We start from the raw sequence: 10798 nt of genomic DNA on the forward strand, positions 1-10798 counted from the left end.
CATCAACAATTAACATAATTTTACTTGCATTAATAAATTTCTCTATCATCTTTTGCTCTCAGTTATCACCTGCCTTTATCATCCTAACATACTAAACTGCAAAAGCACGTACATTTTGTTAACATCAAATGAAATATACACAGACACGCTTATACATGTGAAAAAAAGAAAGAATAAATTCTCTCAAATCGATGAAATTTGAAAGAATTTCGAAACAAGCTCAACAACGACCAAACATGGCAAACGAAATTACATAAGGTTTCCTATAGTCTGTGGTTGATCGTCAAAAAATTGTCATGCAGCTCCGCGTCGAAATAATGTTTAACAAAGCATGGACGCCTGTCGATACTCGACTATCTGACGAGCCATCCTCAGAAACGATATTGACTGCCGTCGTCATTGCATGGTGGAAATGAGTCTAGCACAAAATATATCGTATGTATGTATGTATGTATATATGTATATATTTTATCGTCGATAATTGTGTTCCAGGCGCACGGCCGCGCCCCGACGCCGTCAGGCCGTCGCGACCCGGTCGTATCTCGTTAAATCGTGTACAGATTATAGAATAAAAGCTTTCATAAAGAATACGGTAAATTCATCGGATAAACTTGTGTAAAACTTGAATACAAATTAGGAGTATGTGACCCGGCCGTTTCGTGCGCACGGATCGATCGTTGCAACGTTTGAAATTAGAATCTTCATGGCGGATCAACTGGTTCTGACTTTTCTTTTTGGTTCTAGCTGTGTCGTAGGGATACGTGAAATTAATAGAAACGATATAATTTACAGAGGAAAAAGAGTAATTCAATTTTTATTCCGGCGTTGTCACGCGGGGATATAAATAGTGACACTGGAATATCTTTGGGGAAAAAGTTGAATTTTGGAAAAATAAAAATAGAAATTCAATATCGAAAGGATTTTCTTAAATCTTAAGGAAATTCTGGAGAAACAATCGAGTCGAACAAATAATACGCGAGAATAATAGTTTACTGAATTTAATACTCGCAGAACGAGTCGAAAGGTCCTCGCGAATCGATCCTGCGCGTCCCTCGATCGGGCATTTTGTATTTTTTTTTTATTTTCCATCTTTATTTAATACGTATCGTTAATCGTTAACGTTATCCTTAAATTCTTCGTATTATTGTATATATTTAGTTCGGAAGATAATACGCATGTTTATTTTATCGTTCTACGTACGTATTCGGATTTTTCTGTTCTTTTGTTGCGTTTACGTCCCGTCGTCGTTCGTCCTCGTCCCGTTCGGGCGGAAAAAGCGGAGCTGATAGGACGTTTCCGATATATATATTTAGATATATATATATACTTTTTTGCTTTTCCCATTTGCCTCTACCTTATATTCGAGCGCCGATTCGCGTAGCACAAAATATCTCGCGTCGAAGATTCAAAATTCCCGCCCTACTACGAGCGATGGACTCTCTATATAGTGCTCTTATTCAATGACCAAAAATTTGATACCTGCTTCGAGTTCTAATCTTACCTTGATTCAACGTGGAAAGAATAATCGTGCAAGTGGTTTGCGAATTTGAAATAAATATTCAGAGATAAAAATGGCGGAGAATTTAACCGGTAATTCGTTTCTGGAAAGTTAAACAAAAGAGAAAACTGAACATAGAAATATTACCTGTGCCATCGTAGCGTTGAAATTATCTTCACATTGGTTTTTTGTCATTTATTTCTTTATTTTACATTTCCTTATTTGCCATCCGCGTGAACTTATAAACGGATATTATTGTGCCATGCGAACGCGGTCCTGAACGAAATCCTGATCCAGCCCTCTGTGTATCTCGTTTTGTTATTAGACTTAATCCTAAAACATGACGAGTCGTGGTTTGTTCGCACCGCATCGAACGTCGCAATTTTTTTTCATTACACCTTTTATATTTTTGCTCTTTTTTTCATATTTTTTCCTTCTTTTTTTCCGTGTTTTTTTTTTTAAACATCGTAATAATCGTAATATTTTCTAGGTAAGGATTCTCTTAAGCGCATGTACAGAGATAAAACTTTCCTCTACGTTTTGAGCATACCGCGCGGCTTTATTTTTTTGTTTCCTTATCTCTCATTTATTATATTTTATTTTATGTTATTTTATTTATTTATTTTTATCATGTAACCCCTTGGATTTCCCATCTGTTTTGTGCACACAGCACGCTGCCTTAACGAGCAACATTTCTCTTTAATAGGTAATCGTAATAATATCTAAAACCACGTTTAAACGCCTATGGATCGATTCAACGGCTAGTTTATGAGAGAGCTGAACAGCGTTTCAAATAATAAATACCGGGGAGAGCCACGTTCAGTCTCGATCACGTACGCGTCACCGTGAAACTGGCTTAATCGGTAGAAAAATCAGGGAGACCCGCGGTGAAGAGGCCATTTGCCTCGACCGTTCATCTACTTAAGCACGATTCACACCGACGGTTCGCAACGAACAAATAAAAACGCCTCGACGTGATATCAATCGAAACGGAACGTGGTTGACCACAGGCTTAGTAATTATCATTTGACGTACCATTTCACTCGGTTTCGCTTCGCGATTGCGGCCTTTTCTCGCGCTGTGTATGCGTGTGTACGTGATATACGTAAGATCGACACGTGTACTCCTGTACGTACAGATATATGTATATATATATGTATATATATACAATGGTCAATAGGTGCACGAGATGCGGCTTTTCTCTCCGTTCCTTTCGCTCTTTCCTTTCATTTTCTCCTTTCCTCTCTTCATTCCGATTCCCTAAATCGTAACGGTTAGTCGTTACTGTGCGTCGTTTCGAGTGACATGCAATGATCGGTGTATCGATAAATCGCACGAACTCAGATCGACTGAGTAACGAGCGCCCTCGCGTTTATTCTTCCACACGTTCCCTCGTCGTTCCCGTTTCATTTCGTTTCGTTTCGTTTCGTTTCGTCTCGTCCATCCAACTTACGTTCTCCGTGTACACTGGCGTGTTTCATCGAAAGGACGACAGAGGGGGCACGAGGCTCGTTGACCGCGGTGAAACAGATGTAAAAACGAGGGAAAGGGCGCCATATTCTTCTCGCTTAAGCGAATATAACCTCAACTCCGTTCGCTACGAGCTTCGTCGCTTCCTCTTTCTTCCTTTCTCATTCGAAGCTCAAGGAACAACGATTGAAACGCAAGAGGAACAGAGAGAGAAAGATAGATAGATAGAGAGAGAAAGAGAGAGAGGTTAGTCGCGGACTCTCTGTCCTCCGCTACCATTTATCTCGTTAAATCTCGCATGGCTGAGTTCCTTCGATTTTCATCGCAGATCCGTGGTACGCCTATTATAATAATGTACATACATACGTAGTATTCATATAAATGTAAACAAATGTGTTCTGCCTCGGACTGGCTGGCTTATCTCGTTGTTCGCACGGACGATCGCGATTATCCGCGGTTAGACGAATGAAACGATGGAACGTTCGAGGCGAACAGAAGTAACGCCAGCTAGTCGATGGCCGAGGATACGCGGTCATCGTCACGGTATACACCGATCACAGTAAGTTCGTGTTAATTAATGTACGTATCTCGCGATTATTCTCCGTATGCAATCGAGAAACGATGAAGAATGATACAAAAATCAACATCTCCGTCGTACACCGGGGCGAGTACGTTGCAGAGAATAGGAACAGAGACGAATATGGGAACAGACTACTTGGTTGCCCGTGTAACCTAATTCAATTCCTTTTTGTATTTAGTTCATTATATGCATAATGAATTCCCTTAAAGTTATTACAATTTTTTTTTTCTCTTTTTATCAACACTTCGCGCTAATAACCATGTCTTTATATGTATAGTTCAACGTTACGAGTACCACGGGTGTTTCGTAGCGTTCCACGGGATGGCGGACATCTTTGTGTTCCTCCTTAACACCGGTGTCCCGTTATCGTATTTATTTCTCGCTAAAAGTGTACCGTACGCGTGTGTCTGTATGTGTTCGTGTCAATGAGTATATATGTTTGTTGCTGTGTATACGTCACTTTATAGAATTCATATTTATATAACGTTATCACCTAAGCACACACCTATTTATATATTTATACGTGGTGAATATACATGTATTGATACATATGCGCTCGTATCTATATTTATACGTATATGTGTATTCGCGTGTCCATAGTATGCGAAATATGTATATGCATATGTTATACGATGCGCCTTACAACTCTTTTTAATTCTCATTCGCCTGAAACGAAATCGTTTAACGCGTAACAAGTGCATTTGCGACCACGCGCTGATTTCTGCTCGCCGATCGCAGCGCCATCCGAGATCGAAACGCGACAGCGCCATCTAGGGTGTATCTGAAAGCACCATGGCAGAAGAGAGCGAGTCGTGAAACGTATACGAAATTTGATTAATGATAATAGAATACACCGCGATAGATCGTTTTGTGCCGGAAAACAGTTGAGAAATATTCACACGGCTATGCGAATTACTTAAGCTTGTTTCCAAATTTTAATCAAGTTTCGCTTGATTGTACGAGTATCGTGGTTCGTTGACGTCTTTGGGAAATTTAATTTTCACTTGGTAAATTATGGGGATTATTGCGTGCGATTAAGTTAACATTGAATAAGTTATAGTATTTAATATTTGGTAAACTGAGCAAGTGTTATCGAGATAAACGCGAGCAAAGGGAATTGGCAATTTAAACAAATTTTGCACAATAGAAGGCTTGAGAACATTTTCGTTCTTCCCTGAGCAACATTTTTATCTTCAATACTCTTCTATCGTTGTATCGCATATTCCGAAAATAGATCCTCGAATATGCAATCATCTGAGGGAACACGATCTGTTTTATAATATTAATAGCTTCTTTTATAAGTAATTGCTAAGAATACTTAAATGTTATATAAATGTACAAAAGATTATTGGTGTTTTTAAGAAGCATTCAGAATTTACCGATATAGTAGAAAAATTGGTAACAAGATGTCTATATGCTTATGTCCAGCATGAAATATAGTCAGTTTGAGCATTTGATATAGATATAATCCATTTATGACAAAAATGATCGCAATTTGGAAACAAGTGATTCACGGGTGTGAATTTTTGTCACTGCTTTCAATTGCTATATCGCAGTAGATTTTATCATTAAAAAAAATTATTACAATAAGAACATATGAAATGACGTATTCAAATATATAAATATTTAAAAACCCCTAATATTTTAAACGATACAGAGATCTCGTTGAGAGTAAAAACAAATATGGCGACACTAAAATTATTTCTCTGTTACTACAGTGCTTGAAGCTTTTTATCAAATGCATTACACGATTGTTTGTTATAAACATGCTAATATTTTACTATTTGTTTCTAATTTTCTTGCAAAATCATGTCAAGATTCTATCATATTATCAATTCAAAGACAATTTTTAATACAAAAATACTTGGGATTCCTCATTGAACAAAGAACATTCTATTTATGTACTCAAACAAGCACAAATTAAAGCTCAATCTTGATCTTAACCTCTGAATACAAACCTATAATTAATACAAATCACGTTAAAGCACTATAACAAAACTATCCTTCGCTCATGACAAAATTCAAGATAAAAATTACTGCTGACAATAGTTTTCCTATTCTAGTATCAGAACAAGGTACTAACGACTGCTGTAAATATATACTCGACAATAAAATGAAATAAGACAGTGGCAAAGGCCCCTAATAATTTTTAAAATATACAAACAGATGATACTAGTGCATAATAGCCGAGAATAATACATAATAATAGTAAACAATAGTAAATAATAATAGACTAAGGTAGATGGCGGCAAATAACGGTAAATAACCCTAAATTAATAAAGAATACTAAATTATAAAGAACAAACAGTTTCACATCGTTTACTTTCCACCCCTGTCAGCCATGGAATCGTTCTGACACAAACTCTGAACAGAAGGGCTTGCACGTTCGTCGATACCGAGTTCCAAGCACGTGCAATTCGTCGAGAGGCTCACGCTCTGGATCTTCGGTATCAACTCGAAATTGGCTGGAACCCGGTAAATTAGAGGACGATTGGCAATTTCCACGCTACGCCTCGCCATTTCCGCTATCAGGCCCGCCTTCGTTCGTCAAGCAGAGCTGCCGTAATTGACAGCGTTTAGCCGCGAATGAAGACGCGTTAAATTCTGTCACGTAACGTGGTACCATTGTTCCCGTCGACTGTGCCTGATCGTTCCGTTACCACGTGGAAATTGCTCGTTTTAAGAGGATTTCAGAAATACACGTATCCACGGTGCGGAATAGTTTGGGCAAGTATTGGAAAATTCCGTGTAGGCTGAGTTATGCAATGGGAAAATCGATCGACCGAATTTTTAATCGCACGTTCACGATGACAGAGATTTATTTTTCCGCTAACTTTTGCATTCCATTAATTTCAGTATTTGGCCAGCTTATTACGAAATCGAAAAATAATTAGAACGTACAGTAAATTACTGGAAGCAACGAGAAGTGCGAATTATTATCCAAGCTTCGAATGAATTTCCTATAGAGCTTTTTTCTATATCGAAAGTAAAATTTTGCTTCGTATATTAAATTTTTCGATGAATATGATTGGCTCATAGACGAGTGTAATAGTTTAGATAATTAATTGAAATTCGTACTTTATAGTATAAATTTGAAATGCAGAGTACATCTTCAAATTCTTGACCCGTTTCTTTGAGTGTATCCTTCATTATGAATCCGAGGCCATTACTGTTTATGTTTTTAGAACTCTCTTGCATTAAGGAATGAACGAGAGCGTACTTCATCACTGAGATGAAAGAAACAGACACGCTTCGTTAAGGTGTTTCAAATATTTTCCATGCAAACTGTTCGAAAGGATTAATTTACATAAGGAAAATCTTCAGATCTGTACAACAGGAAGATGCAATTGCATTTTACAGACGCCTGGTTTTACATTGGCAAAAGGAACGAAGTTATGGAAAAATAAATCGTATTCCATCACTGAGACTCTTTCAGTACCATTTTCTTTTGTCCTCGATATTTTTCAAATGAAACATTGTGGAGCCAAACTTCGATAAATTTATACCGTCTGCTGGCAAACAGATAAAGGATTCCAGAGAATTATTACGATGATTCAAAGGTGTAACAAAAATCTAAAAGATGATCAACAAGAAATAGAAAATTCTGAACTGCCTCATGAACTCATGCTCGTGCTTGGAATTCTCAGATTTTTAATTACTTACAATCACCCAGATATTGACCCACAAGGCCCACAAAACCACAATGCAAAAGACAAATTTGAATATCCACTGAAATATCCAAGAAGACGATTGATCGATATAAACAACTAATATGAATGTACAGTGAATCCTGAAGAAGACGAATAATAAATTTAAAATTAATATAAATCTGCGATACCACTGGAAATCAATGAAACAGATTCACTGGAGTATAAGGCTAAACCAAATAGCCACAAAATCTCCAAAAGATAGAATAACAAATTTATAACTAACACGGAACTATGGCAGAAAATTAAAATAGCAAGTAGCAAAAATCAGGGAAATATATATATATAAAAGGAAAAGATGACGTGAAAAATGAACGAAACACGGTTTCATCCAGAGGAAGGGCAGGAAGCTCTCAATGGCTGCGGATGATTTCAATCAGCCGACTGGAAACACGAATCGATCTATAAGCCATAGTCGAATTATGATCCTGACTAAATCGCATGGAACGACACCATTTCGCCTTCCGTTCTCCTGTCTAAATGATCCCGGTGTATCTAACCACGTGAACAGCCCCAAACACGCATGTTGTAGAATCCGCGAAATCAGGGTATGAGAGGACCCGGAGAAACGCGAGTTTTGAAAGCAACCGGGGCGATTGAAGTCGTGTAATCGATTCTTTCCATTTAGTCGACGGCGCGATTTTTGATGGGACTGACTGCCGTTTCTTTCCTTCCTCTTTGCGTCCATTCGTCGACGCGAAATCACGAATGGAATATCAATGGTAGCCGATGCACTCTCCGATGATCTCTGACGCGACGAACCGCGGGCACGTTCATATCGACTGTGCTCGTTGGCTCGTGACTCGGTTTAATCGGTGGCAAAGAAACGGTAAAAATAACCCACTCGACTCGTCTCGACTCCATTCGATTCTATTCGTCTCGTTTCGTTTGGTTTCGTTTCGGTAATTCGGTCCACGAATTATTTACACGCGAACGACGTGACTGCTGCAATTGGCAGTCGCGGATTTTTCTTACAATTCTAAGTGTGTGCGTGATTCCCGACAAGCAGAGACAGACACTCGAAACTCATGCGCTTGAGAAGGAATGGTCGAGAGATCGGCTGGCACCTTCAGAGGTGTCGAGTCGTCGGATGGCACCGCAGCCGGATGGAACGTTCGTCAAAAGGGGTTTCGCGTTCGGCAATGATTAATAATCAATTCTTATCACAGAAGTTATTTACACGGTACACAATCTGACCGACTCGACCTCGCCAGACATCGAGGCTCGATCGCATGAACCGACATTTCGTTCGCGTTCCCTTCTTTTCCTATTCGTCGAAGCACAGACAAGAAATCTAGCCGTCCTATCGGAAAGAGACACGAGAAAAACGCGCGTTTCCGTGCCCGTTGTCGTTGCACGACGGAGAAACTTTGCTCTCTTTTGCTCTGGTGACAGTGTGCATTACGAACTCGAAGAACAGAGTCTCGAGGCACGTTGGATGGAGTATTCGCGCACGATCAGGGATCGAGATACAGTCGAGGAGTTCGCGTCGAAAACGAGCCTAGAGAGTTTTATTAATTTTCCAAGGTGAGAGGGAAACACTCCGTTCGTTTCCTCGTATCGTAATTCAGAAAATGCATCGTTTCTTATAATACCACTATCTATCAGTACGCGTTATTCCTTGGAAACTCAAGAAAATTGTCTAGGGCCGTTTCTGACAGGAACTTCGCGATCTTCTGACGATTTTATTTCGACCTTAATCATCCACGAATCAATCGATCGTGCCAAGTGCATAGAGCAAAGTACTCGCCAGAATAGAAAACGCATTCCTTTCTCGAATACGCAACCGTTCATTTTACTTTGAACCCGAACGTCTAATATATACGATGTCTAATTTCTTTTTCGTCGCAATAACGAATCCTTTCAAGTGTCTCCCTTTCGCTTCCTTTCCTCGCGTACGCTATCTATCATTATCGAGAGATAAAATTCGCGATTTCCGACAGGGATAACGAAACGAAAACTAGCCTGCCGTTGTTTATAGTCGTCTAACATTTCGCATAATCGTGGCTTCCTTTTATCCGTGGTAATAACAATGACGATTACCTTATGCAACAGTAACGATAATGGCTATATAACGGTACCGATAACAGCGATGGCGATGACAATAATAATAATAATAATAATAATAATTCCAATAATAATAACAGTAATAATAATGATGATCGCGATGACGAGAATGGATAATAAAATAATAACAATAATAATAACGTTACATTAGTAGCGTCGGTAGCGTTAATAGTATCGCAAGATAGTAATAGCAATGGTAATAGTTGAAATGACGTTATACGAAACGAACCTTCGGCTCAGTTTACACGGACTCCATTTTTTTTCCCTTGTCTCCTATTAACAAATACTGGCGGCCATTTTGTCGTTACAGGCGCATTCCAGTTTGAAATACGTTCGATTCTGCGAATGAGAAATTTTTTAGCAGATACCCCGTTACAGGCTCGATGAGTTTTCGCATTGTAAACGCGCCCTACGCCGCGTTCGTTCTCGTCGAGAGAAAATCATACAAAATCTTCGAGTTCCGTAACGTTGGAATTAAATTATTCGCTAAATTAGACGGCGCTCATCGCCGATTCTTCCTCTCGGTTTATCGGCTTTTACCCCCATTTTTCATTATTCTTTTTCCTCAAGATTCTCGCGTGGTCTACATTCCTCGCGACCGCGTGTCGATCGCGTCGCACTGCTTCGATCGGAATTCGCTGCCGGAACGAATTGTCCGAGCATCGATCGAACGACGAGCTTGAAATCGCTGGTCCACGAGCGATCGCTGCCAATTTCGCACGAAGGAACGATAATCACGGCTATCCTCGCACACGTGTACAGAGCAAACGAAACTGCGAATTAGAAAAATTACGCTAGGTCGTAGATCGGAGATCGTGCTCGTCGAAACGTTTCCTTTGAACGGGCGAAATCGTCCTTTGGAAAATCCTCCTGCCTGATTCGATATGGCTTCGTATTTTTGTTAAATCGTTCAATACGTGTTTCGTTGTTCGCGAGATTTTATTTCGATCTATCGCCATGCTTCGTGTTTCTCGAACGTTCTGACTTTTGAATAGAAAAAAGAAAATAATAAAAAATAAAAGAGAGAAAGAAAGAAAGGGATTATCACACAATTTCTTTTCGCCTCGTCCGATAAATCGTGCGCTTTTTTACTTCGCGTGAAATGATTGTCGGCCATCACGAGCACCTAGACGAAAAGAAACTCGTTCGAGACGAAATTTTGGAAAATTCTGTCGATTACACGAGTGCTGTTCTTTCTATACGGTATGGCGACGATTTTCTTTTGTATTTCTAACGTGTTCCTTTTTTCTCTTTGTTTCTACGATCGATCGAATCAAGAATGGAGGATTTTTCAGTGTAACCCTTCAAGGAAGATCGCCAATTATGTCTCGTCAAATTTATCGCGAGAAAATTTGTTAACTTGTGATACTGTGATATTGTATACGTTTGGAAGTTTCTTGATTTCCTCTGCTTTTTTTCCTTTTTTTTTTTTCTTTTTTCTTTTAAATTAGATATAATAGCGTTATGTTTAAATCT

The sequence above is a fragment of the Eufriesea mexicana genome, unplaced genomic scaffold (assembly GCF_001483705.2).
Source record: "Eufriesea mexicana isolate 0111107269 unplaced genomic scaffold, ASM148370v2 scaffold3966, whole genome shotgun sequence".
Taxonomy (NCBI): Eukaryota; Metazoa; Arthropoda; class Insecta; order Hymenoptera; family Apidae; genus Eufriesea; species Eufriesea mexicana.